At 41.5% G+C, this 25,546-nt stretch overlaps 1 protein-coding gene across 35 annotated transcripts in view; it reads right to left on the minus strand.

Annotated features, from left to right (window-relative positions):
• The window catches only part of DTNA (dystrobrevin alpha), a 433,908-nt gene that overhangs the window by 147,425 nt on the left and 260,937 nt on the right, over window positions 1-25,546 (minus strand). Inside the window, exon 1 of one of the 35 annotated variants that reach the window (XM_060405343.1) lies at window positions 568-8,150. The exons of the other annotated variants lie outside the window; for them this stretch is intronic. The gene's annotated coding sequence lies outside the window, so the exon portion shown is untranslated. Of the gene's footprint in view, window positions 1-567; window positions 8,151-25,546 lie in introns of those variants that run through there. 35 annotated transcript variants of the gene reach the window in all.

Below are 25,546 nucleotides of genomic sequence, written 5' to 3' on the forward strand. Positions count from 1 at the left end.
GCCTGGAGAATCCTATGAATAGAGGAGCCTGGTGGGCTACAGTCCGTGCAGTCACAAAGAGTCAGACACAACTAAGCAACTAATACTTTCACTTTACAGAGTTATGAGTGCATACCTGTTCACAATGGGTGATAATATAACCAAGGTCAGAAATAATAATTGGAAAGGTCATGCCACGTTGCCACCCCAAACCAGAGGAGACACATCGACATGGGTAATGATGACCAACCTCCTGTTTTCCACACTGATACAGGTAAGGCATATTAGCCAGGTTAGATTTTAATCCATCTGAGAGTCAAGATTGGTAATAAATCTGTAATTTTCAGAATTATTAATGAAGTTTCTTCAACTTGGTAATGATGCAGTGGTGGTGTTGTTTAGTTGCTAAGCTGTGTCCAGCTGTTTTTTAGCTCCATGGACTGTAGCCCACCAGGCTACTCTGTCTGTGGAATTTCCCAGGCAAGAACTGGAGTGGGCTGCCATTTCCTTCTCTAGGGGATCTTCCCGGCCCAGGGATCAAACCCTTGTCTCCTGCATTGGCAGGTGGATTCTTTATCACTGAGCCACCTGGGAAGTTCAATGATGCAGTGCTGAACACAGTCAAATATTTTCTTTTTATGAGATTTTGAATGTGCAGGTATGGTTGAAATACAGAGGCCTGGAGAAAAACATGCCCTTCCTGATTCATGTAACCCATCTCCTTTTCTCCAGAGGAGGCAGGTAAGATAATAATCTGACATTCACAAAATAGTCTGGGGATAGCTTTCATTTTTTATTTCAAGAGCTCAGAAGTAGAGTTGAAGTAGTAGATAGGGGATAAAACAGGATATGTTCCTGTATCTGTCTATATGTTGGATTGAGATGAAAAGAATCATTAAAAATAAATCACAAAGGATGGCAGGCTAGCAAACTCTGATTGAAAATGTCAGGGAAGTAAAGACTGGCCTGTGAACTTGTGGCAATGGTGCCCGCATTACTCACTTGGTACTGTCTGTGACAGCTCTTTTTCTAGTTAACTTTGTGTGTGTCTCTGTAAGGTTTCTAGGGGCAGTGGCTGAAAATTTAAATCAGTCACAGTGTCTAGCTAAATCCAATCAACAAAACTATGTCCAGTTGGTATTTATTGAACACATGAATAAAATACATTTAAAAAAGAGGAAAGAGAGAGAAAGGAAGAATAAGTTCTCTTTCCTCAAAGTGGACTTTCAATTATATTTTCAAAAACTGACTCGTAGAAGAGTGAGATTCCAATCGTATTAGTTTCAGAGATTAATTATTTGAAATGAGTGAATCCACTTTATATTTGAAAAATAATCTCAGACCAGGCATTTAAAACAATTTATACTTATGTATTTATTCCAGTGGGATGAAACTCCTAGATCTAGAATTACTGTTTCAAAAGGAACTCCCGTTTATAAAGTGGGCAGGTCATGCCACGTTGCCACCCCAAACCAGAGGAGACACATCGACATGGGTAATGATGACAAGCCTCCTGTTTTCCACACTGATACAGGTATGGCATATTAACCAGGTTAGATTTTAATCCATCTGAGAGTCAAGACTGGTAATAAATTTGTAATTTTCTGATTAATGGGGTTAAGAACCTAACACGCTTTCTTTATTCAAGTTCTTTGAACACAACACATCGGTTGGCGTGCACCACCTATTTCCCCGACTGCTTTGTGTCATAGCACTGCTCTTAAACGACGTATTTATTCATATGCATTGTTGTTTTCTGCCAGTTGTCTATTACATCTTTCTGGCACTTTCTGCCATGCCAAAGTTGATTTAAATCTTTGTATGGGCTGGCTTACTGTCTTCATGTCTTCCAGGGCTCCATGTCCTACTCAGTAAAGTATTTTCTCCTTTCTGTGGTTACGTCTACTATATTTCATAATCAGAGCTGCTAAATACAAATGCCTCATATTTCCTTGTAAGGTCCAGTTATGCTTTTTTTTGGACAGTGGATAACCGATTGTTGAAACACTTCCCCAGTGATGAAAAACTAACCTTATTATATGTTGTTGTTTGGTCACTCGGTCGTATCTGACTCTTTGGAACCCCATGAACTGTAGCAGTCAGGGTCCTCTGTCTGCAGGATTCTCCAAGCAAGGATATTGGAGTGGGTTGCCATTTCCTTCTCCACAGACCATGCATTTTAAAGCAAAATCTTGCATTATGAAGCAGAAGGTGAAATATATGCAAACTACACTGATGTCACCTTTTGGTCTATTCACCCCCATTTTGGTTAATTAAATCATAAAGGAATCATCATTAGTTACACAATAGGTATTAATTCTCACTTCTAAGTAAAATGTGTACCTTATGAGGAAAAGAAAGAAAAACCCAGTGGTATGAAATAATGGAAAACTTGGAAAATAATTACAAATATAAAAGGAAAAATAGCACACCTCTCATTCTACCCCCAGAGTTTCTTGGGAAGCAGTGTTGCTAGATAAAATGGAGAATATTCATTTATTCCTCATTGATCAGAGTGAAAATCATAAAAATGGGGGCACGCCAGTTTCTACCTTACACTGATTCCATGGAAGGACTCATGGACAAAATGAGTTCCTGAATCAGGCTGCTTAGTTTCCAACTTAACTCTGATTAGTGGAACTTGTAATACACAATGCCTGGCTATATTCTCATCAGTTTAGAAAGAAAGAAGAGCAAAACTTTCAGTAGAGGAAGGAGAAAGCGCTTTACAGAGAAGAATTTCACTTCTTAAACTGTCAAGAAGCTTGGCTTTTTTGTAAATTTAAGTATAACAACAACTGCTTGAAGTCATATGGAGGAGATGAAGGGGAAAATAACCTGTCTATGATAGTACTAATATCACAAGGTGCACGGCTCACCAACAGGCCTGATTTGATCTGTTTCTGTTGCTCATTCACGTAGACGAGATGTTTACCTTGGAATTTACCAGAAGATCGCAGCAATGTCAAAAGCATAAAGAACTAACAATGACAAATAAGGGATAAGCCCCATCAGATGTTTCTTTTCCTAGCACTCAGTCCCACAGATTACATAGGCTGTGCATTGTTTTCAGGTTTGAGACTCCATCCACTCATTTATTTAAGCAATATTTATAATTTAGCTGCAATTGATCAGACGCACTGCTAGCTTCTTGAGATCTGAAGATGAGTAAGACATGATCCTTGCCATTAAGAAGCTCACATTCTAGAAGGGGAAACAAAGTCTCTAACAAGTAATTATAAATTGGTGTAATACATACAATAATGAAGTATGTTCTGCTGGATATAGTGGTTTATATCTAGGAAGATTCTAAAGAGTTATCAGAGAAAGGGTGACTCTGGGGCAGAGCTTTAAGAGAGAAATAGGAATTTTCCAGATAGAAAAGAGTGAAGGGAGGGCAATTATAGTTAGAAAGAATCACTAAAAAAAGAAGTGTGGAGTTTGAAAAATGTTATATGTTGCATTTGGGAACTGGGAATAGTTCAGTATTGCTGAGTGCAAGTGAGAGGCAAGTAGGCATCCCATCTAGAAAGCCTTATTTGTCAAGTCTAGATAGTATATGGCTTTCTTCCAAAAGGCTGGGTGCCATCCATGGTTTAAGCAGGGAATTGATCTAAACAGATTTTGGCAAGATTTCTCCAGATTGTATGTTGAGTGAGGGAAAGACTGGGGAGCAGGAGGGTAAGGGGTAGAAACCCAAGAGTAAGGGCAGAGTGTAGTTAGCTGGATACTTCTGTGATTCAGGAGTGAGAATGATATATCTTAGGCTAAAGGAGTGACTTGAGAGATATTTAGGCCACATTCAGTAGGACTTGGTGACTGGCAGGTCACATAGAGAACAGCAGAGGAGAGGACCTCGACTTTCACTTTCCTGGGGAACTTCACCTATGTTAGAAAACACTCTGCTGATCTCCTGGCCATAATGGGTTTGTAGGAGGTGAGGTCATCAAGTCACCCTTCTTCCAGCACAGTCATTAAAAAAGGCTGAAAACTGGACAAGAAGGATTCCACCTCTTAGCCCCTATATAGGAAGCGAATGAAATAACAGAGTAGAACAGTGTGGGAACCGGAAAGAAATAAAGAATAAATCCAAATGTAAGGCGCAGAGTATTGGAAGAAAAGTGCATTTCATTTTGGCTTAGTGAGAAGTTCACACTGAAATATCACATCCTTCATGACAGCTCTTTAATCCAACATCATCTGTAATAAACAGACATTTCTATTACGGATGATGTATAAGACATTTTAAATGTAGAAGCTTAAACTAATGGTGTCTTCCATTTGTATAACTTTCTGATGATTATAAAATGCTTTTCCCTATAACCTGGTGAGGAAGTTGAAGAGATATTATTAATATTACTCTCAAATTCTAGCTGAAGAATTTGAGACTCAGGCCCTCCCAAATATAAAGTATTTTCTGACAGAGCAGGAAACGGAATCCATTATTTTTTTTGCTTTTAATTTTGAGATTCTTCAGCTAGTATGGATTCTAATAGCCAGCAATCTTATTCCTGCCGCCACTGTTCAACGCAAATGAAGGTTTTCTGAAATTGGTAAACTGAAAAGCAGTTGGTGATCAACAGCCCAAAAGGAGACTAGGGAGAAAGGACTCACAGAACTCTCAAACGTCACTAAGAAATCCCTTTGGGTGTTACTTCTTACCGGAATCCCCCCATTTTAAATCACTGTCGTCTTGGAAATGATCATTCAGATGAAAACAGTTCCCAGCGTCCAGATTTATGTAAACCCAGACACATACAAACACAGCAACTCATACCCTGATTCACACTCTCACATTTTAAATTCACCAAAGCTGACAGTGTTTTTAGAAATGTCTGGCTCTGCTTGGCTTCTGCTCCCCTTTAGCAAACACTAGACATGAGGATTTAGCAGTTAGTGTGATAGCCCCTTCCCAGGTTTTACACTTCCCTCCCTTCGCTCCAGGTGGATGACAGGAACGTGTGGGGTCCAGCCGTCACCAACTGTGGGGATGCCCAAAGTGAATAACTGCAATGCAGGCCCTTCCAAGCTCCTTTCCTCCCCAACTGATTTCCTGTGTGCCTGTCCATGCTCAGTCACTTCAGCTGTGTCTACCTCTTTGTGACCCCATGGACTGTAGCCTGCCAGGCTCCTCTGTCCATAGAGTTATCCCAGGCAAGAACACTGGAGCCGGCTGCCAGTTCCTCCCCCAGGGGAATCTTCCCAACCGAGGGATCGAACCTGCGGCTCCTGCATTGGCAGGTGGATTCTTTACTGGTGGCATATAAAAGCCTGTTTCCATTTCTATTAATGAAAAGGGGCCTCTGATAGCATTTTCTCAGATTTACTTTCTAGTCCCGATCTCTGGCAATATGATAGAACAGCATTCAGAGCTCTTTCCTGAGGCAAAGTATAATTGCATTTGCTTCTACCTCCTAGTCCTTTATCTAGATGAGCTCCTGAAAGTAGGAAAATGCTGTCACTGAAATAAATGGCTATAATGGGTTTCTGGCTCAGCCTTTTACTTTGAACATCATCTTGGAACTTGAGTTTTGTTTTGGGGAATGAGGGACATGAGCTTACTATTTTAGGGCTAGGACCCGCTGGATTTGTTATCAGGGATTTGGTCTTTCCTCCAAAGTACCCACCATAGTGGTTCTCAGCAGTGGCTGAACATCACCCTGGCCTGGAGACTTCATAAAAAAATATACATACTACCTGGATCTACTGAATCGGGGGTTGAAGTGGAACCCTTGCACTTTAACAGTGCATCACAGGCATCCCTGATACATAGCCAGATTAATACTAGAAATACTGTGTTAGTTGAATTTGACTGTTGAACAATAACAACAGGTTGGAATTCTTTTTAAAAAAGTTTATTTTTGGCTGTGCTGAGTGTTCGATGCTGCACTGAGTGTTTGTTGCTGCACCTGGCCTTTTCTCTAGTTGCAGCAAATGGGGGCTGCTCTCCAGTCACGAGTGCACAGCTTCTCGATGCGGTGGCTTCTCTTGTTGCCCAGCACTGGCTCTAGGAAAGCCGGCTTGGTGATTGCGGTGAACCAAGCTTGCCCTGAGGCATGTGGGATCCTAGCTTCCAAACCAGGGGTGGAACCCATGTCCCCTGCATTGGCAGGCAGATTCTTAACCACTGGACAACCAGGGAAGTCCCTAGGCTGGAATTCCTGTGTTGCCTTATAATATGTTTCTCTAGCTTGTAAGATCCACTTTACAATGTACTTTGAGCCAAGGGAGAAGATAATTAATTCTTCAGAGAATGTAAATATGCATACACTGATGACGATGGTGATGGTGAAAGTCGCTCAGTTGACTCTTTGTGACCCCCCATGGACTGTAGCCCACCAGGCTCCTCTGTCCATGAAATTCTCCAGGCCAGAATATTGGAGTGGGTATCCGTTCCCTTCTCCAGGGGATCTTCCCAATGCAGGGATGGACCCAGGTCTCCTGCATTGCAGGCAGATTCTTTATCGTCTGAGCCACCAGGGAAGCCCTGATATATTGATATGGGTACATACTAAGGCAAACTTTAAGTAACAAAAAAAATGTCATTAAAAAGTGAGAAAACAATTTTTATCTGGAGAGGAGTACTATCAGTGGTACTTTCAAGTCAGGAAGGAAGGCTTTCTGGGGTTAGAGTGTACAAGATGTTTAAGGTCACTGGCTTTTGTTTGACTCCATTTGGCTTGGTATGAGGCTAGGCCTTCTGCTCAAGAGCACGGGGGTATGATTCTCACCTCCTCCTATTAGTCAGGATTTAAAGATTGCAGAGCAGGGCTGGGAGCAGTTTGGTATGGGGAAAAAGGAGCCATTTGGAAGGAAGATGATAAAAACTTGGACTCTGTTGTGTGAGGTTAAAAGGACTAGAAAGTCTTTGAAGGACTTGGAAGCCCTGCCTAAGAGCTTCATCAAAGGGACCTCAAGAGTCTCTGGGGGAGACAACCACAAGTACAGGGGGTCATCTGTACCGCTGCCTTCAGCTCTGCACTGGGACCTAAGATGTTTTTAGAGAACCGTGTTTTATCTCATATGATGTGCCTTTGGGACAAGGGTTGTGTGTGTGCGCATCTATATTTCTCACAAGCAATAATGTTACTTGTATAGGAAGTCCCCATGAACCTTCAAGTTGTGAACTTTCAAAGATGCGAATGTACGTTTGCATGTCCAGTCACGGAAGTTAGCTCACGTGTCTGGCGTACATTGTCACGTGTGTGCATTCTCTACAAGTGGAGCAGGAAATGGCAAGGAGGTTTTCTTTATCTGAGGAGTCACTGTTGGCTTTTGAGGCACAGGACCTGGACATAGAACAGTACACGCAGGAGCCAGCAGCCGTTCAGAATGCAGTGCAGTGCTACCGTGTCATCTCTGATGAGAACAAAGGAGCTATGACCCAGACATCACTGGGTCATTTTTATCAAGAGGGTTAGATAGAGCTGCATCCAGCAAAGAGCCAGAACCTGTGCTGTCAACACCAGGTGTGAGTGAAGCTGCGGCTCGCTCTCCGTTTCCCATTGCTGACGATCCTTCAGCTCTCCCATCTCCCACCTCCCCTCCCTCCTCCTCTAGTCAGTAACTCTTCTAGCCTGTTCACTCGATGCCAGCCCCTGTATGCCTGCTGTTGTACTGCACTACTGTGCTTTTCAAGTACTCTACTGTAAGGTTAAAGGTGTTTTCTTTATTTTTTGTGCTTATTTTTAATGTATTGTGTGAAAAGTATTATAAACCTATTACATTGCAGTACTGTATAGTCAATTGTAGGCTAACTTTGTTGGGTTTATGAACAAATTGAACTTATGAATGCACTCTCAGAACAGGACTCATCTGTATGTAGGGGACATACTGGATAGGCCCACTTGGTTATGGGGGATCTATGGTTAACCTGAATACTGGAACCAGAGTCTTCCCTGCCATTCTGCTGGGGCTGTGAAGTCTTTAACTTCTGAGGGGCGGGTGTTAGGAAACGGTCTGCCTTCTGACTATTTGGAACCGTCTCAATTCAGTGTAGGATGTCCCTGCTCATAAATGTAGGTCTATTTCCTTTCCCGACATATTTATTGAATGAAATTAAATAAATGAAGAATGAAAATTCCCCTCTCCCCGTAATTGTAAGACAGTTTTTCACTAATCTTGCAATAAGACAACTCCAAATTTTTGAATTTGGCCCCACTTATTTCTGAGCCCCACTTAATCTCATTATAGTGGTATACTATATTTATATAGTATACATGTATACTATATATGTATAGTATATACATAGTATTATACAGATAATAGTATACATATTGTATGTTGTTGTTTAGTCATTAAGTCGTGTTTGACTCTTTTGCAACCCCATGGACTATAGCCTGCCAGACTCCTCTGTCCATGGGATTTCCCAGGCAAGAATACTGGAGTCGGGTTGCCATTTCCTTCTCCAGGGGATCTTCCTGACCCAGGAATCAAACCCGCATCCTGTTTGGCAGGCAGATCTTTATCACTGAGTTACCTGGGAAGTCCCATATATACTGTATATACTATATACATTATTTTACTTGGATATGTAAAAATGTGTATATGTATACACACTTATGCAAGTAAAATAATTTGATAAATTGTAAAAATGTAATTCAAAACTTTTTTGAAGTGATTGCATTCAACTTAGCTTCTTAATTAAGAGGTATTAGCTGATTAAGCAATGCAATACTATCCAGTCTATAATTTCTTTTAAAGTTTAGCCCCTTTCAATGATTTGATAAAAAGTATGGATCCTCACCCCACCAAAATGCTTATGTCTCTGGATACACAAATGAAGAAATTATAGCTCCTTGCATGGGCTGGTTTTGAGGAAGAAAGCCAGGATTTGGTGAGAATCAAAGGTAGCTTTATTTTTTAGGGAGCACTAATCATTAGTGAAAGGGAGCAGTCAATGGATATATCTGCAGAGCAGCTGCCCAGAGGAGAGAGCAACCTGGCCTCTGAACACCAGGAAAACAGGAAAGATGTTGAGGTAGTGCTGGCATGATGCAGAGAAGATAGTGATGGGCTCCTCATGTAGTAGAACCCAGGGTGCCCAGATATACAAAGTCAGTATGCGAGTGTCAGGCAGAAACTTGCATCTGGAAAGGCAACGTTCTTTAGGACTTTACTGGCATGACTCCTGGTGCTTGAAAGGATTTTGTTTTGGAGGAGCCTGAAAAGAGTACGAAGGCCTAGCCTGGTGGCTCAGTGGTAAAGAATCTGCTTGCCAAGCAGGAGGTGCTGGTTCCATTCCTGGGTCAGGAAGATCCTCTGGAGAAGGAAATGGCAACCTATGCCAGTATTCTTGCCTGAGAAATCCTGTGGACAGAGGAGCCTGGCGGACTCGCCAGGGATCGCGAGTCAGATGCAACTTAGCCACTAAACAGCAGCAAAAAGAATAGGAGAAAGAAACAGGTCCTCTCTTGTCCATGGCTAATGTGCTGAGAAAGCAAAACAAAACTGAGGCTACTACTGACCATGGGCTAATTGCTATCTGGATTTGTAGGAGTTAGATTTCCCTGAGGAGAATGAGAATAAAAGTGAAGGGCAGGGCACTGAGCATTCAGATATAAGCCAGGGAGGAATGCGTGCTTTAAATTTTCCATTTCTTATTTTTTAGAGTTGGGGAATGCTGGGTTTGGAGAGGTGGAAAGGGGACAGGCAGGGAGTTCATTGTTTTCTGCAAGAGGACAAGAAAATCAGACGTTTTCTGGGAGAAGATACAGTAACAATAATAAAAATCACAATACTATTTAAAACACAACTGTTTTACAAAAAAGTGAACAAGATACCAAACACTAAGAAGGAATTTTCTCATTATGTTCTTATAAGAACACCATAACAATGGCGTATTACTCTTTCTATTTTACTTATGTGGAAACCGAGCTTCAGAGAGATTAAGCAATTGCCCAAGTGATCAATTTAGGGCTTAAAACCAGACATGTCTAACTATAGAGTCCACTAGGCTTCTTAATAAAAACTAAAATGGAATTGTATGAAATAAGACTCATGGGAACGACTATCCTGCAGGCAGTGGTGTTGGGAGGTTGCCCATAGATACACACACTGACATGGACTAAAGCAGAAGTGAAGAAATACATGAGCGGATGCCAAGGGGAGCTGGGCAGGATCAAGTTAATGGGCTGTAACAATGCCACAATTTTGCTGAGAAAAGAGACCTGCACATCGTAAAATGCCTATATCCTCTTCATCCCTCATCATTTTCTTCCACCTTGCCTCTTTCCATTTGATTTTTTTTCTCTGATCCAGACCGCCCTTCTTGCCCTTTCTTTTCCTTTCTTTAACTCTGCTCCTTTATTCACTTTCTTCATTTCTATGTGCATTAGGGAATATGACTCAAACCAACAAAGCAGACAGTTCTTAGCTCAAGAAACAAACGCAGGAAGAGCGGGAAAAGAAAAAAGTTACACAAAAAGTTCTAAGGGTCTCATGTACAGCATGGTGACTGTAGCTAATAATACTGTATTTTAAACATGAAATTTACTAAGAGAGTGGATGTTAAGTGCTCTCATCAAAATAAAAAAGTAACTATGTGAAGTGATGGATGTGTTAATTGACTTGATTGTGGGAATCATTTCACAGTATATATGTCTATTGAATCATCACGTTGTACACTTTACATATAAAATTATAATTTTATTTGTCAAATATGTCTCAATAAATTTGGGGAAAAAAGAAAGAAAAGCATTAGTTGTTAGGCCTTAAAAATGGAAATATCCTTGGAGGATCAGAAAATTCACATTAATGGAATTAATTGAGTGGCTTTCTTCTTAATATCTGTCTGTGTACTAAGATTACAGCAGTGAGGGGATGGCATTTGGATTTACTGGGGAAAGGAAAGAACCATGGCTCGTGGATGCTTTCTGGAGAGGTCAGGTTTGGATGATACGCCTCAGAGGTCACATGAGAAAACCTCCTTCTGAGATCAGGAAGATGTGAGGGCCTGTGGTGAAAGAGGGCTAAGAGGTAGGTGGGAGGTTGTCAATCTGACCATCGCTGTATACATATGGATTCAGAACCAGTAACAAAACATAAGAAGAACACAGGGTTCCAAGCACAGTCCATGAAGGGTATGCACAGACCACAGGAAATGTTTACAAACTTTTTAAATTTTATTTTTTGGCTGCACTGTTTAGCATGTGAGATCTAAGTTCCTGCCCCCTGCACTGGAGCACAGAGTCCTGACCAGGGAAGTCCCTGTTTACTGAATTTTTTCAAAAATCCCTTTTCTCCCTACTCATTCTTCTAGATATCCCTGAAAACTTACTTGGATCAGAACAAGTATTTTTAAAGGGCATATCTCAAGTATTCTAGATGGCAGGAAGAATTATCTTGTTTTCATTTAAAATAAGAACTTTAAGGGAACCCACATTCAAACAACTTTTCACTCTAGTTTAATGGGTCAGTAAAAAGTGGGAGAGAGGCTAACTCTGGGTTCATCATTAGTCAGCTAATTACATTAATGTACTATTTTTTTTCCTTTCCCCACTCAAATTCTCTCAGTGGAGACTATCTCAGGCTGAGATAATACAGAACAATTCAGAAGACAGCAATAACATTGTAGGGACTTTGATGACTGTTATTCAATAAAAGCACTGCCAGGTATATGGGGTTAATGAAGGCACAGGCCAGCATTAAATAGGCCACATGGAGAAGAAACAGGCAGAGTGTAGGAGCAGCCAAAAGTTACGGCTGCAAGATCCCCAGGGAGCAAACAATGGCATTTTGAATACCAGGGTCCCTTCCCTGGGACGAGACTTGACTGGTACAATAGGATACAGAATGGAAAGAGAAGAAACAGAGGCAGCCCTTATTTTTTGCCTCTGGGTCTGTTTCTCTGAATTATAAGGCTCTCCGTTATGCCCCTTCCATTGAAGAGAATTTTGTTTGAAAGTAAGGAACGTCTGGAAGAAATCTCTGTTTCTTGAGAGAGCCATGGCTCTAAGTTGGTGGTCGCCAAGAATCCGAGTGGGGAAGAATAGGCAGCCGGTGGAAAGGCGCCTTCTTCTTTTGTCGGGAATCAGGCAGGACCTCTGAATCATCTGGGTGAAGCAAAGGCATGAATGGCTGGGTTATGGAGCAGGAAGGGACTCTGAGATTTATTCATTAATAATAATAACAAAAATAGCCTTCATTAAGTAGTTACTAAGTGTGGGGAGGCTCTGAACTAAGCATTTTACATGAACTATCTGACTTATTTTTTGCTCCTAACTCTGAGATAGGTCATATTATACTACCCTGTTTTGCAGATGGGAAAAGCAAGGTGGATGAGGAAGATAGAATAACAGTCCCTCAAGGATGCCCAAGTCCTAATCTCCAGGATTTGTGACTACGTCACCTTACATGCCTTCAAACTGTGGTGTTGGAGAAGACTCTTGAGAGTTCCTTGGACAGCAAGGAGATCAAACCATTCAATCCTAAAGGAAATCAGTCCTGAATAGTCATTGGAAGGACTGACACTGAAGCTGAAGCTCCACTACTTTGGCTACCTTATGAGAAGAGCTAACCCATTGGAAAAGACCCTGTTGCTGGGAAAGGTTGAAGGCAAAAGGAGAAGGGGGTGACAGAGGATAAGATAGTTAGATAGCACCACTGGCTCAATGGAAATGACTTTGAGCAAACTCCTGGAGACAGTAAAGGACAGAGGAGACTGGCGTGCTGCAGTTCATGGGACTGCAGAGTTGGACACAACTTGGTGACTGAACACCACCACCACACTTGGCAAAAGGAACTCTGTAGATTTGGTTGAGTTAAGGATTTTGAGATGGGGAAATGATCTTGCATTATCTGGGTGAGCTCAGGGTTATCATGAGTCCTTATTATAAGGAAAAGAGAGACACTTTGAAGATGGAGGAAAAGCCCACAGACTGAGGAATGAAGGCAGCTTCTAGAAGGTGGAAAAGGCAAGGAGATGATCTCTCCTTGAACTTCCAGATGGGAAGCAATCAGCTGATATCTTCATTTCAGACAGTCAGCCCCATTTTGGACTCCTGGGCCTCTAGAACTGTAAGGTAGTACATCTGTGTTGCTTTAATCAAGCCACTAGATTTGTGATAACTGATTACAGCAGCCTTAAGGACCTAACACAGTTGAGGAAGAATAAGAACCTTCTTGAAGGTCACACTGCTGGTAGCTGCGGTGTGATCTGGACTGAGGATCTGAACCAGGATCTGCGCTGAGGGGTCTCTCTGAAGGCCACATACCTGCCACTGGGCTGTACTCTCTCCCTGTTCCACCTGACACTCCACTAACTCCGAAATACCACTAATTCACTTATTGAGACCCATTTGCGTTAATCCCTAATCGCCATAATCTTATTTAATCCTCCATTTTACAGATGAAGAAACTGAGTCTTACAGATTTTGGAGAGCTGAAATTGAAACCCTGGAGGAGAAAATGGCAACCCACTCCAGTATTCCTGCCTGGAGAATCCAATGGACAGAGAAGCCTGGTGGGCTAGGGTACATAGGGTCGCAAAGAGTCAGACAGGACTGAAGCGGCTTAGCATGAAACTTAAACCTAGGTTCATCTGACTGACTTTCATTTCAAGCTTTTAGTCTCTTCATCCTATTGCCACACGTTTTGGACTAACATTTATTGAGCATTACTAACATTTATTGAGCATTTGCTCAATAAATGCCATCATAAAATACAAACTCAAATTTTAGTAATGTGCCCTCGGTAATTCTTGAATGCATCTAGATGGCTTATACAGGAGTCGCTGCATCAGCCTCCGTCCAGGAATAGTCCACTCCGGAGGGTTAGTGGTGGAATTCACTGATGCAAACTCTTTGAATCTCAGGGACTTCCTGGTTAGAATTAACCAGGCTACACTCTGATCTCATCTATATTAATTCATCGAATTAGCTCTGATTGCTTAATCAGTATCGTCAAACTTAATAGAGGTCAATATTTTACTGATAAAGCATATTTTCAATTATTAAAATATAAGATCATACATAAGACTATCTCAATAGAGGAATCACTGGTTATTGGAACCCCTTCAATCTATCCCAGTGGCACTGCTGGTAAAGAACCCGCCTGCCAATGCAGGAGACATGAGAGATGTGGGTTTGATCCCTGGGCTGGGAAAACCCCCGGGAGGAGGGCATGGCAGCCCACTCAAGTGTTCTTGTCTGGAGAATCCCATGGACAGAGGAGCCTGACAGGCTACAATCCAGAAGTTTGCATGGCATCGGACATGACTGAAGTGTCTTAGCATCCACACACACAATCTATCATATATCAAAACTCATCTGGATGGGAGACTACCCTGCTTATAATAGAATATTCTGAAACATGAAAGTAGCTAGTTAACCAAAGGCTGTGAAAATGAGGTGCCTGCTCCTGGTAACTTTATGATCCCCAAGTCAGTACCACAATGAATTGCATGAACCCAATTTAAAAGAGCACATCCTTTTATTACAGTATGTTATTCTTATGATAATATAAAGGACAAAGTGATATACAATACAATTAAGTGGAAAACAGACCTGTCCAGAAAACCAGAAAACACAGCTAATTTTTGAATCACAATCCCCCAAGTTTAGTACTTGTAAGTGGAACAAGTAAAACACACACACACACACACACACACACACACACACACACACACACACAGTGCTTCTCTGACTCAAGGTGCCCATACTCTAAATTACGCCCTGCTACACAGACACAGTGCTAGAGAGTCAGTGATGCAAAGTAAGAACCAAACAAAGTGTTTTTAGCCTAATAACCTGAACACCATGGTGGCCACACTTTTGAGGATGTAAAAGCCACTCCCGTGTTGCGTCTTTGTGTCCACCCTGTGAATCTGTGAATACTGGGAGCAAGTGTTCCCGATTCATGCTTTGGTGTCTGCACTTAGGGAAACAAGGCTCCCTGACCCTCGTGAGAACACAGCAAAGGGTAATGAACAGCGAGCTCAGTGTCCCGGACGGAACAAGCAGTTCTTTTTGAACAAAGGCTTTTGCTGAGGGGCACTCAAGCCATTTCCCGATGTTCCAGGGACACAGACTAGCCCTGTCATTTCACTGTCATTCAACGCACTGGAGCAGTAATACATTTTAAAGCACCTTAGTGACTTCAAAGACTTAATGGGCCTACCTGGAAATGATGAGGCACTGAGAGAAAGAACTACCAAAAAACTGTCCTTTAAAAAAAGCTCCCATAAGCTTTTGAAAGGGATTCTGGGGCTTAGGAAGTTTACTACATGCGACCAACAGTATCCTTTGAGTTCATGGAGCATGGAAATCCATCTCAGAGATGCTCCCTTCCAGCTGTGAGCTGTTACATTTATTAGGCTTGAAATGTGCATCAGTTCCATCACTCACACAATAAAGTCAGGCCATTTCAAATAAAAAAGCCAGAACCTGCACCATGTTTCAGGGGCAAACAAAACCGGTGTGCAAATCAAGAATTCAGACCAGGAAGCTCCTCCTCATGACTTTCCCATTTGCAATATGTGTCTGAACTAATGTTTCTCCACGTTGTGGTATCACTTGGTAAGAACAGTGCCAGTTGGAAGTCAAATGATAGTGGTCCAAGGCTACACAGCGAAGTGGCAAAGTCAGAAATGTAAAGTTCCTGGGTCTTGGTTAGAGATGCTTTGCTGTATAATTGCCTTCACAAGACCATGTGCCACTTTTTCTCTTTTCTGCTTTACAGATCTGTTTCTTTGAGCCAGTCCCTTGAGTGCGAAAACTCTCTAGAGAACTACCATCAAGAAATGAATATGGGGTGTTATGGAAGGGAGGGGGAATGAAGGATGAGAACCTCGAAGTTCACAAGTGAGTGTCACCATCACCAGGGGTCCACAGAAGTCCTTTCAAGCCAGCGAGTCATTAACTTGTGACTCCATTTGTCTGAAAATGTTTTAAACTTGAGTTATAGTTCCCCCAGGTCCATTAATAGTCTGCAAAGCAGCCTAGCTAATGAGGCCTTGAAATGACAGAGCTTTCTCTAGTTTGATGTGCCTTTATTCATCCAAACTTCAGGATTATGCCAGTATTTTATGGAGGCAAGACTCTTTGTGATGGTGACCAATAAAAAGAGAAACTGCATTTCTCACCTCCAAACAAAAAGGAAGAAAGTAATGGTCATTTTTAGTTTTTAAATATGTCACTCAGAGTGTGACAGGTGTGTTTATTTTTAATACAGAGAGAGTTATATCTTAATTCCACAGAATCAGAGGCGGGCTTCTTCTTCTTCTTTTTTTTAAATTTCAGTTCAAAAAGTTCAAGCTAATTACGCAGCTTTTCTCTGCAAAACTTGTCAGGAGTTATTTGGAATCTCCATCGGGGAAACTTTCTCAGGCACAGAGTCCTGCACTAATCCTTCATTAATGTGCCGCTCAGGGCTCTGGGCTTTTGGAACCATAACCCTCCCAGGACTGTGAACTCCAAATATAAGGGCACTATTATTAGATCGGCGCTTCTGACCATCAAAGACTCTCTTCCCATAGACCCAGTAGACCCCTGACGGTAGAAGGGAGGGGTCGGTCTGATCAGGATGGCAGCTAGAAGGAGAGAATAGAGACCGAGGTGCAGGAAGAGGGAATAGGAGAGAGAGGGGCTAACGCAGGGCAACACCTCACAAAGGTGCACTGGCTGAGCATGGTTTGCTCAGTAATCTGCCTGGTCAGCACACCCTACATTCTGAACAGCAAACAGTCAGTGTGGACACCTTTGTGTTGAAAGAAGCTGACACACTACATCATTTCATTCCTGAGGTCTGGGATCCTGTCCTCACTAGCCTTCAATGTGTGCCTTCCTTAGTTGTGTTTCTGTTAGGACAGCTCATGATGACAGGAGCTAATGGAGTAGAAAAATCTGTTGTGTCTAATGGCCTCTGCAGTAAACTAAGATGCATTCTGAAAAATAGCAAATACACGCAGGATGGAATTCCTACTGACTGCAGTTTAAACTCCAAAGCCTTGGGATGTCTCCAGCAGTCCAGTGGATAAGATTCTGATCTCCCAGTGTAAGGAGCCCTGAGATACAATTCCTCATCAGGGAACTAGATCCCACCTGCCACAGTGAAAGATTCCACGACTAAAAGAGATTCCACGTGCTGTAACTGAGACTGGGCATATATATATATATGCCTTTAAATGGTTTGGTAGGTGCTGAGTGACCTGGCTCCTCGGTTTGTCCTAAGCCCACATTGCTCTGCCCACGTGCTGCACTGTAGTCACACAGGCCTCTGGGCCTTTCTGCTGCTTCCTCCAGCTGAAATATATTCTTTTCTCTTCCCTTGGCATGTCCCAACTCCTCTCAGCCCCAATCCTGGCCAGCTCCCACAACAACACTACACCAGGGTAGCCTTTCCGAATTTCCCTAATACACTATATCTAACTGCTTTCATAATACCCTCGTAGTTTACTTTTATAACTTACAGTATTATACCCAAAAATATTCTATGACATTGTTTTTGGTATCTGTATCACTCATAAGTCTATCAGCATCATGGAGGCATGCACCACATCTGTGTTGTTTGTTAGTACTGTAACCAAGCAGACCCCATCAGGCCTTCCCAGGACAGACCCTTCCCACCATGTTCTCTGCCTGTCTCGTTTGTAGAAAAGCTGTGGAGTCCCAGTTCTCCTCTGAGTCACAGAAGCCTGGCTCAAGGATTAATAATTGAAAGGACGTGAGCATGTAGAGACAAAGACAGCAGGAGAGCCAGGAGACCTTCGCAACAGTTTAAGCAGTAAATCAGCATGTAGCAGTCACAGAATCTTTAGTTCCTACCTGAAGTCCACAGACAACAGTATCTGATGCATATTCTTGAGTTTTTAACTGAAACTAAAACCCCTATCAAATGGAAGACATTAACTATGTGATGACCACAGCACATAGCCCTCAGACTGGCTAGAGCCTGAGCATTGATGATAATGTTAAGCACTGTGACACAACACAGCCCTGCTACCTCACCATCAACCAGAGAGCTGTGTAGGAGTTGATCATAACCCCTTCCTCACCTTATCTTTAAAAATTCTTACCTAAAATCCATTAGGGAGGAGGTTTTTTTTTTTTTTTTTTTTTTTGAGCATTAGCTGCCCACACTCCTTGTTTGGTGCCTGCAATAAATGCGGCCCTTTCCTTCACCACAACCCAGTGTGAGTAGATTGGTTTTACTGCTCATGGTTCAGTAACGGTACCACTAGTCCCTAGGATGCAAGAAATCAGGAGAGTCCACTGACTTCAGGCCTTTTGGGGAGCTTCCACTCCACAGAGAAGAAAAATACGAGCTATAGGAAGATTCTTGTGTGCAGGAGTTAAATAATGCAAGCAGTGATTGTAGACTATTAACCTAACAGTAAATACACAGGATGAACTGGAGATGGGGAGAGACTAAAAAGCTTCGGAGGATCTGACCTAGCAGCACTGGCAGTGAAACTCACATCTGAGAGCTATTCCTCAGAACTGGGAGGCTTTCTCTCCGAGCAGCCTCTGGTATATGTTCTCTATGACAGAGGACATGACATTGATGGGTCAGTTGCTGCGAAGAGAAACTACTTCGAAATAAAATGGAAAAAAAAATCATTCACTTCTGTTTTGATAGCTTCAAGTATATTTTTAAGAGATAGGGAGACAGGGTGAAGAACAATAGGCCATCTTAGAAGAAATAATTAAACAATTAAACATTCACCTAAATAACAGAAAGAAGTTTCATGATTATTTCACAAAATAATTTTTCACATGTAGATCATTTAAAATTTTAAACTATGCTGCTTATGAACTTAGATAACCTTCACAGATACAGTTTGACTCAGTCTCCTTAATAAATGCTAGTGCTTTGATGATTAAGATAGTCTTTACATACATAAAAAAATACAGTCCCATTTCAGCTAGTGGGCTTCCCTGATGGCTCAGATGGTAAAGAATCTGCTTGCAATGCAGGAGACCTGGGTTCAGTCCCTGTGTTGGAACAATTCTCTGGAGAAGGAAATGGCTGCCCACTCCAGGATTCTGGCCTGGAGAATTTCATGGAGAGAGGAGCCTGGAAGGCTATAGTCCGTGGGGTTGCAAAGAGTCAGACATGACTGAGCAACTTTCACACACACACATTTCAGCTAAGCCCCAAGTGGTCAATTTTGGATAACACAATATTTTCAAAGAAGCCAAATAGCCTTCAAATATGAATACTTTCACTATGCAACTGTTTAAAATGAATACAAATTCCTTTTTTCTACCACCCAATTTTGAATGAAGCTAATTTCTTCCTGAGTCAAAGAAAGTTAGGCATGCCTCCTGTGGTATCTTATGCCCTTCTTCACAAAACTTAGGTTGTTTGGCAAAGTAGTAAGATCTAATCATAGGATAAACAAGCAGAGAATTATTTTTCCAAATTTTGTCATCTCTAAAACTAGATTGTTTTTAATTTTTCTAAACTGATTACTGAATTTTCTATCATTACTTTCAACTTCCCTGGTGGCTCAGAAGGTAAAAATGCTTCTGCCTACAATATGGGAGACCCAGGTTCGATCCCTGGGTCGGGAAGATCCCTTGGAGAACGAAATGGCAACCCATGCCAATACTCTTGCCTGGAAAATCCCACGGACGGAGGAGTCTACAGTCCCTGGGATCATAAATGGTTGGATACAACTGAGTGACTTCACTTTCACTTTCATCATTACTTTTAGACAGGGTCTATTTTCAAACAACGCAGCTGATCTGCTGTGTTTTTGGCAAAAATATACTATGAATATTTTTGAAAATTTATAATATACTCTTATTTTTTAAAGTTTTTATTTTTATTTTTCCTTTGGCTACACGGCATGACATGGGGGATCCTAGTTCCCCCACCAGGGATCGAACTTGAGCTCCCTGCATTGGAAATCTGGAGTCTTAACCTCTGGACAACCAGGGATGTCCCATATTATTCTTCTTTTAAGCACACAGTTTTGAATAGGTCAGGAGTGTGTGGGCAAATATTTTTTAATCCCAAGAAATTCAAGACATTGAAATAAAGCCTTACATTTCAGAATACTCAGATATTTATCCTTATAAAGCTGTCTCCATCTTCTTCATTCAGCCTACTGGTTTTAGAATCTGGAATTCAATTCTGTTTCTATAATCTTTCATTCTTCCCCTTTAACTGTGACTTCATTTGGAAATCCATGACACAATGGTGATGGGATGCAATTCAATTCCCCAATTAGTGACAACTGCTTAGTAATAAATGGCTTCCCAGGTGGTTCGGCGGTAAAGAATCCACCTGCCAATGCAGGAGACCCAGGCGACACAGGTTTGATCCCTGGGTTGGGAAGATTCCCTGAAGGAGGAAATGGCAATCCACTCTAGTATTCTTGCCTGGAAAATTGCATGGAAAGAAGAAGCTGGTGGGCTACAGTCCATAGGGTTGCAAAGAGTCAGACACAACTAAGCAGGCACACGTGTGAGCATGCTTACTATAAAACCAAGGGGAAATATCTTAAAATGTTTTTCCTGGATAGATATATTCATATTAATTATGGCTTATATATAATTTCTATAAAAAGTTCTCCTATAGTTTTCAGAAATGAAGTCTCTGACACATGGAAACAAATGATAAATACTGTACAGGGCAGTAAGTGCTGTGTGCAAATGCTCATTAGGGAAAGTAACATTGTAGAATTTAATGTGGCTTTGCTCTCTTGTAATTATAAATTTTATCAGTGTTAACAGCCCATCTGAAGTTACAAAACTATAACACTACACCATTAGAGTTTATGAGCCCCGCCCATGTGCAGGGCATTGATCCAGACTTTCCAGTTCCACAGCATAGATGTCCCCTAGATATATTTTCTATGCAGTTACATTCTCTATATGGAACACTATTTCCCTACTGATTTCAATTTTTAAATGAGAAATCAATTCAAGAAATAGTAAGGTCATAGGAAATAGTCTTGGGGAGTAGAGTTGGGTGAGGACCCTGTCTGATATAATAAAATGAGGCAGAGATGAAGCTGAGAAAGTGACTAGCCTGTCATGCACTGATTTAGAGCCTTTTGTGAATAGAATGCTTTAAAAGTTAGAACTAAGAGGAACCGGGCCCACCAGCTGGCAAACGGAATGTGAGAGTGTGTGCTACAACATGAGGCAGGACAATGGAGTAATGCAAGGAATTTTTAAGAGCTATGATAATTAATAATAATAATAATAATTTCAGCATTATTTTCAATAGCTAAGACATGGAGGCAACCTAACTATCCATCAACAGAAGACTGGATTTAGACAATGTGGTATATTTCTATAATGGAATATTACTCAGCCATCAAAAATGAAATAATGCCATTTGCAGCAACATGGATAGACCTAGAGATTATCATACTAAGTAATTCAGACACAGAAACAGAAATATTGTGATATCACTTCTATGTGGAATCTAAAAAAATGATATAAATGAACTTACAAAATAGAAACAGACACACAGACTTGTAAAACAAACTTACGGCTACCAAAGGGGAAAGGTAGAGTCAAAGGGGGAGAGATAAATTAGGAGTTTGAGGTTAACAAGTACACACTACTATATATATATATATATATATATATATATATATATAAAATAGATAATCAAGGGCTTACTGTATGGCATGGGAACTCTACTCTCTCTCTATATATATATAAAATAGATAATCAACAAGGGCTTACTGTATGGCATGGGAACTCTACTCAATATTCTATAATAACCTATATGGGAAAAGAATCTGGAAAAAAATAGGCTCATGTATATGCATAACCGAATCACTTGGCTGTACACCTGAAACTAACAGAATATTGTAAATCAGTTGTACTCCATAATAAAATAAGAAAGAAGAAAAAAACAAAAAACAATAAGTAAACAGCAAAAATATTCAACTTCTTTATAAAGCCTCTGTGTTCTTAGTGTATGATGTGTGTGTGTGTGCATGTGCTAGTCGTTCAGTCCTGTCCGACTCTTTGTGACCCCATGGACTGCAGCCCACCTGGCTCCTCTGTCCATGGGATTTTCGAGGAAAGAATACTGGAGTGGGTTGCCATTTCCTTCTCCAGAATATCTTTCTGACCCAGGGATCAAACCCATGTGTCTTGCATTGGAGTCTTTACTGCTGTGTGTAGTCTTTACTGCTTCACCATCTGGGAAGCCTTAGTGTATGTAACCCCGATTCTCAAAAGCTTATGAGAATCGGGGTAACATACACTGAGGTTGCCCACTCCAGTATTCTTGGGCTTCCCTGGTGGCTCAGCTGATAGAGAATGCACCTGCAGTGTGGGAGAACTGGGCTCGATCCCTGGGTTGGGGAGATCCCCTGGAGGAGGGCATGGCAACCCAGTCTAGTATTCTTGTTTGGAGAACCCCATGGACAGAGGACCCTTGTGGGCTACAGTCCATAGGGTTGCAGAGTTGAACATGAATTGGCGACTGAAAAACATGTATATTATACACATGTCCAACTCTGCGATCTCATGGACTGTAGCCCTCCAGGCTCCTCTGTCCATGGGATTTTTCTAGGCAAGAATAGTGGACTGGGTTGCCATTTCCTTCTCCAAAGGATCTTCTCAACCTAGGGATGAAACCCATATCTCTTATGTCTCCTGCATTGGCAGTTGGGTTCTTTACCAGTAGTGCCAAAGGACACACACATATGAAGAAATTATTTATTATTATCTGAAGTTCAAATTTAACTGCATATCTTTATCTGGTAATCCTACTAACATAGCACTTTAATCTCAGAACATATTTTGTGGGTGATTTAATTTTCTTTGCTTTGGATTGTAGAAGAGTCTTTTCCCTAGCTTGCTGATTTTTATTTTTGCCGTGGACTCCTTTCTTCAAATTAATTCCTCAACTGGAGCCAAGCATTTAAAACAGATCATCAGGAAGTTTCGCTGGCAGGGGAAGGGGGGCAGACCCCAGCCCACTCAGGCTCCATCCCATGTTACTGCTTGAAATGTTTAGGCCAGACTCATTTCCAAATGAGAAAAGGAGGCCACAGAGAAGGGGGACTGTAAATCCAGTGTCTTTGCTTTGCAATGTGCTGTCACTGCAGATAGAGGCAACTTTGCAGCGGAGGAATGAGTTATTTTCCTCAAGTTAATTTACAAGCTTCATTACAGCACAGAGCCCATTTTCCTGTTCAGAAAATGCTGGAACATTAAAGTGAGATTATTAGGTGATCCCACAAGGTAGCTAAAAAGCAAATCATCTGCCGTGGAAAAATATCAGGGAAAAAACTCAACTATTTCACATAAATTACGGGTAAGATAGTTTTTCCTGGACTAGTTTGCAAATATAATGATCATGGTTTGTATGAATGAGGCAAAAATGGAGGTAGAGAAACAAATATTTTATTGTCTCTTTTTCATCTTGAGGGAGGCTAATAAAGCCAACAACAGTGGGCAAGGGAGCAGAGCTGTGGGGAGAGCAGAGAATGCAGAAAAACAAGGAATGAATGAAGAAGTGGAGCCTCTGCTGATCACTTGCGAACACTCAGAGAGCTCATGACGCTCTGAGACTATCTCATGTGCCTTCTCTGTCACCTGCTCTGCCACTGCCAATAATGTCACTAACTTTAAAGAAAGAGTCCTCTGCATTTACCATCTCCCCAGGCTTTCCTGATAGCTCACTTGGTAAAGAATCTTCCTTCAATGCGGGAGACCTGGGTTTGATCCCTGGGTTGGGAAGATCCTCTGGAGGAAGGCTACCCACTCCAATATTCTGGCCTGGAGAATTGTAGGACTGTATAGTCCATGGGGCTGCAAGACTATGGACGTGACTGAACAACTTTCACTCACTCACTCACTACCATCTCCCCAGGTATTCGTGAATGCAGTGAAGAGCTAACTGTGAGCCAGGCCTGCATGAGACATAGTGGTAAACAAGAGAGAAATCATTTCTGTCCTCGAGGAATTGATAGTCCTCTGGGAGAGACAGACATTAAAATATGATAGCAAAAATAATTATTATAATTGTGATATCCAGAGAAGTACAGTTACTACAAACACTGGCTACCTAAGACAGAAATATCACATCATTTATTATGCATTTAGTGTGCGCAAAGTATTTTATATCCTTTATATCTAAAATTCAAACAAATCTTGGAAAGAAGCAAAGTAGGTATTACTATTTTTAAAAAGATAATGGAAAAGATCACCTAGACTACCTTCTGAGGAGGCCACTGGAAGATCCTTTGTGCTGCAAGCATCTTGAGCGCTTGAGAATGAAACTTTGGAACAAGAACAGAAGAGAGCTAAATTTTTCTGCAGTGAGATGAAAAATATTAGTTTCTGGAGGCATATGTGAGGGCTGAAACAAGGGAGGAAGAAGACTGAGGTCACTGCAGAGATGAAAAAGGCAGTGCCTTCCTGCCCCCTTTCCAGTCCTACCAGTTCTTGACAACCCCAAAGTTGCAGTGAAATAACTAGACACTCAGTGTGAGTGGATTCTCTGGTGGACACTGGCAAGGTGACAGAGTTTCACTTGCAAGCTGATAAAGGGGGAGAAGAGGACACAATAGCTTACTATTGGAGCCAGGTGAATAATAGGTTCAGAGGTAGTAATCTTCAAGAATCCCCAAGGATTGTGGGTAGGGTTTAGACTTACACATTGGTTCACGCCAACTTGATCTGACTCCCCAAGGGAACAGGAAGTCCCAGCTGGCAACTGGCTTATCCAAATGAGGACACATGGGCTCAGAGAGGCCCCAGAGCTAGTTAATTGTGTGAAAATGATAACTGAACCTAAATCTGACTTCAAGGTCTGCACTCTTCCTACTTCCCCATGCTTCCTTATTTTTGTCAAGTAGGACACAAGGGGCCACAAGGCAGGACTACTCACACAATTAACTAGCTCTGCTGGGAGCGGCTGCAGCGGCTGATGGTGGGCATCTGTTTCCATCCTGAGTTTCCTCAAGGCTCACTGTCAGGGTGGCCTCTCATGTGATGGCTGGATGGCTGCAACATCTTTAGTTTGCTGATAAGGCAGGCAACATTTTTTCACTGATACGTAGAGAATGGATACATGTATATGTATGGCTGAGTCCCTTTGCTGTCCACCTTAAACTATCACAACATTGTTAGCTGACTTTACTCCAACATAAATTAAAAAGTTAAAAAAAAAACCATAAAAAAAAAAAACCAACCATAATTTAAACTTTTAGGTTGTGGATTTGTTTTTGTTTTTTGTTTTTTTCAGTCAACATATGCCTCTGCAAGGAATCAGTTAATCAGTTCCAGATCGACCAAGGTAAGGCTGGTAATCTCACTCCAGAATCTCCACTGTGTATTGCTTTAATGCTTAGTGTTCAAATCACTTTTGTATACATTGCTTAAAGTATGGAATTTTACTTCTTCTGAACGAAGTGCTACCTAAATTGTGCTAAGTAAATCCTAAGTTTTTTTTTTTTTTTTAAGTGCTTTTTACTATAAACTACTCATCTAGCAGTTTCTTCATGGGCATTATCTACAATGTGCAGCTTTGCTAAACACAGACTCTACCAGAGGAACAAATGAGGAGCTTGCATTTGCTGTGCTAGTGGATGGACTTCAAGAGTGACTTGAACATCCTGTAGGCTTTGGAAAGAAAAATGGGG

The sequence above is a fragment of the Ovis aries genome, chromosome 23 (genome assembly GCF_016772045.2).
Source record: "Ovis aries strain OAR_USU_Benz2616 breed Rambouillet chromosome 23, ARS-UI_Ramb_v3.0, whole genome shotgun sequence".
Taxonomy (NCBI): domain Eukaryota; kingdom Metazoa; phylum Chordata; class Mammalia; order Artiodactyla; family Bovidae; genus Ovis; species Ovis aries.